This window comes from Anopheles nili, unplaced genomic scaffold (assembly GCF_943737925.1).
Source record: "Anopheles nili unplaced genomic scaffold, idAnoNiliSN_F5_01 U_low_cov_3, whole genome shotgun sequence".
NCBI lineage: Eukaryota > Metazoa > Arthropoda > Insecta > Diptera > Culicidae > Anopheles > Anopheles nili.
Genome location: NW_026525541.1, coordinates 181697 through 185759, shown reverse-complemented (window position 1 = coordinate 185759; position 4063 = coordinate 181697). Strand labels below are relative to the sequence as shown.

The 4063-nt window shown below is 41.4% G+C and overlaps 1 pseudogene; it reads left to right on the top strand.

Moving 5' to 3' along the window:
- The first annotated feature begins 346 nt into the window (after positions 1-346).
- On the top strand, positions 347-1335 carry LOC128730080 (60S acidic ribosomal protein P0-like; annotated as a pseudogene).
- The last annotated feature ends 2728 nt before the right edge of the window (positions 1336-4063 follow it).

Here is a 4063-nt window from a genome sequence, read left to right as displayed (position 1 = left end):
AGGATGTTTAATATGAAAAAGCGCATGAATTGCCAAAAACTGATCGATATATCGTTTTCAGTAATACGAAATTGTACGTTTCAATCAAATTTTCTAGTCAATAATGCCGCTAGACTTTTATCCCGGTATTTGTATGGGAGTGCCCACTGTGCGATGGGTTGAGCAAGCTGGCGTCTTCAACCTTAGCGCGGTATGAATTGCCTTTTGATGTACGTGTGGGCCAAGATCCTTTGGCGGCGATGCATTGCGTCCAAAGAATAGCTCCGGAGTGGGGAATGGATTACAACGTATGTGTGTTGCGTATGTGCAACGGTTCGGATTAACATTTTTGTTTTTCCGTGTACAGAAACCAATCCACATCGCTCCGGTTTTGTTCTTAAATTTCGTTTACGAAGTCCCTATTATCACATCAAGATGGGTAGGGAGGACAAAACCACCTGGAAATCTAACTATTTCCTGAAAGTCGTGCAATTGCTCGACGAATACCCGAGATGTTTCATCGTCGGTGCTGACAACGTCGGCTCTCGTCAGATGCAGACAATTCGCATGTCGCTGCGCGGCTCGGCTGTTGTGCTGATGGGTAAAAATACCATGCTGCGCAAAGCCATCCGCGGACATTTGGAAAACAACCAAAACCTGGAGAAGCTGCTCAATCACATCAAGGGCAACGTTGGCTACGTGTTCACGAAGGGCGATCTGGCCGATGTTTGAGACAAGCTAACCGAGAGCAAGGTGCGTGCCCCAGCACGTGCTGGTGCCATCGCTCCGCTTGAGGTCGTTACTCCGGCCCAGAACACCGGTCTTGGTCCGGAGAAGACATCTTTCTTCCAGGCGCTGTCCATTCCGACCAAGATTTCGAAGGGTACGATTGAAATCATCAACGATGTGCCCATCCTGAAGCCAGGTGATAAAGTCGGCGCTTCAGAAGCTACCCTTCTGAACATGCTGAACATCTCGCCGTTCTCGTACGGTCTGCAGATTCAGCAGGTGTACGATTCTGGCTCGATTTTCTAGCCGGAAATCCTCGACATTAAGGCTGAAGATCTGCGCGCTAAGTTCCAGGCTGGAGTCGCCAATCTGGCCGCTGTCTCGCTCCAGATCGGGTATCCGACACTGGCTTCGGTTCCGCACAGCATTGCCAATGGTTTCCGCAACTTGCTGGCCATTGCTGCCGTCACCGAGGTTGAGTTCAAGGAAGCTGAAACTGTCAAGGAATTCATCAAGGATCCGAGCAAGTTCGCCGCTGCTCCAGCTGCCAAGGCTGAGGAGAAGAAGGAGGAATCGGAATCCGAAGATGAAGACATGGGCTTCGGTCTGTTCGAGTTATTTCGATAGCCAGCAATATGCTTCATTAATAACCTGCACCACAGTCGTAATTTCGACTCAAAAAGTTTCATCCATATCTGAGTGGTGCGGGATGGTTGCTCTCCGAGGTTTTACGAGCAATATCTACTTTGGCACGGACGTAAAGCTGGCTCGTATACTCGTCAAGGCTGGGGACGGCCCAATGGCGATACGTTGCTATGTTACGTACCAAAATACGTATTTTAAAGTGAACCCGATAACAAAAGCTAATAACATTGTAACTTATGGTCTGGTTTCGTTTTTTCGGTGTCCTAAATAAATGTAGAGAACGGAAATGGAAAAGTAACCCGAAGAACGAAACCCGAGATAAGCAAAAGCGTAAAGAGCAACGGACACACACGGAGCGAATGTTAGACAACTTTAAAAATATATATTTGAACCAGGATAAGTTGCACCAAAAACCATATACGATCGGTCTCACACGAAAATAGGAAAACCATATGGCCCAGAACCCTAAGCAAACGAAGAATGCATAAAGGTTCTGTCTCCATCATACGCCTATGGTAATAATTCTGACACAAGGATAGTTCGTATCCGATAAAAAACCAAACACCATCAAAGAGTTTAGTATTTAAGCAGCGAAAAAAGCGATAAATAAAGCAGATTCATATGCAGAAACTCAACGGAGAACTCTCGTCTCGACTTTCTATGGAATTTCCTTGGCCTCTCCCTTTAGCATTTCTTGTTGTTGTTGAATCTCAACCGGGTCCTCTGCCCTTACCGGCAATTGCATCAGCTGTTCCACGCTCGCTGCATAGCCCAGTGAGACAAATAAGGTTCATTTTGCCGTTAAGCAGCGCTTCAGTCGCTGCCCCTTAAAGAGTATATTTTCAGTCGTTATGCGGCGCTGCTTAGTGGCAACTTGGAGCTAAATGTAGCATCGCAGCTGCTTAGCGGCAACCGTTTTTTTTTTGTAAATTATATTTGGCCCGTCATGATGCTAAATAAGAAAATACTTATTCTTCGGACAGAAGTTGTATAGGAAATAATTTGTTTCCGATAACATTGTGATAGAATCGATAGCAAGCTTGTTGTTGTTTCTTTTTCTACTATCCTGTGAGGTTTTATTTACTTTTTTCTTTACAAAGAATAGTCGGCGCTCAAATATTAATGTGAGCTTACATGACATACGGCCAATTATTGGCGGTTCCACAAATAATTAAGATTGAGGAGTGTTCCTCTGAAACACGGATTAATCCTGGACGGCCAAGCAAGCTGTACTCTTGCATCGTACCGAGATAAAATCAATGGGAAAAAATAAGAGTGAGCTGTTGCAAAATTATAAAATATCTGTTGCAATCGTTCAAACATTTGATGCCAAATTCGATGTAGAGAAAATTAAAACATTTGCCATGCCTTATAACATGCCACATGCAAAACAGATAAACATGGCTGATAGCTTCGTAATGCTGAAAAACAAAACAAACTCTTACTCCTAAATCGATTGGTTGCAGAGGATCAGGTGTAACTGCATCATCGATAATATTAACATTTTGAATGTGTAAATTGCCGATGGCCTTTTGTGATGTTTGTCGTACGAATCTTTACTGAAATCCTCATCGGTTCTTGAAAATGCTAATAATCCTTTGAAAACAACAGTCCGAGAATCATGGCGCTATTTCCTATCGCAGTTTCAGTTCATTCATCCGTTCTTTACGTTAAAGTATGCTACGACGTTCTTTAACTTAACCCCTTCACAGTTGTGTTGTTATATATTGAACAGTTATATTGAACGTGCACCAACTGATTTGCCCGTGCAGTGCTCGGGCATTTCTGGTTTTCGTTTATTCTGCCTCATTTGCCTTGCGCGCTGTTATTTCTTCACTTTTTAAGAGTATGCTTAGATTCTCCATAAACATAGGATTTTTTTATTTTTGTTAGTAAAATAAAAAAAAACTTAATAAATAAAAAAAAATTTACTTCCGGGAACGGTCAGTCGAGATTCGAACTCGGTACTTTCGTGTGTAGGTGACGCACGCCAGCGCTTCGTACCAATATTGTCCTTCATTAATTTCAGCCATAGATAAACACCGAGATTGTAGATCTTTTAGCACGATTTTGATTATTTTCGGAAATATACAGATGCTTTTAGCTTTCAAAATAGCTAAAATTTTTCTCACGCAATTGCGAGATCAATTTGTTGTAAGTGGCCAGTAACGCAAACAATCTGTGATCGAAATATTTACGCAAATCGAATTGCAAAACACTTCGTTCACATCACTGCTGCTGGAACCTGAACTAGTGTTTTTTTTTTCGTCATCCCAAATTGGTTGAAATAAATTAGAACCAAGTTCTGATTAGAAAATTACATTGTGATTAATCTTACATCATTTCTTACGATAAAAATAAATGTCACACTAACAACAAGCATTTACCTATTGATGTTCTAAATACCTTTGCATTAGTTAGACCTTCAACAAATAAGACAAATTTAGCCCTGTTATGGAAAACAAGTCCTTTTTCCTTTTTGTCGTATAGATTTCAATGTTATAATACAGTCTGCTTTCACTACTGTAGATACACTGAGGCCTACCACTCGAAATACTGATTCAAAATTAATGTTTTTTGTAACACAAAAAAATTTCTCTTTTTTTCACTCTTTAATTAAACATTTTCTACACAAGATACGGTATATTCGTTTTGGCAATATTGACTGAGAATTGCACATTCTGTTGCTGTTCATTATTACTCAGCGCTT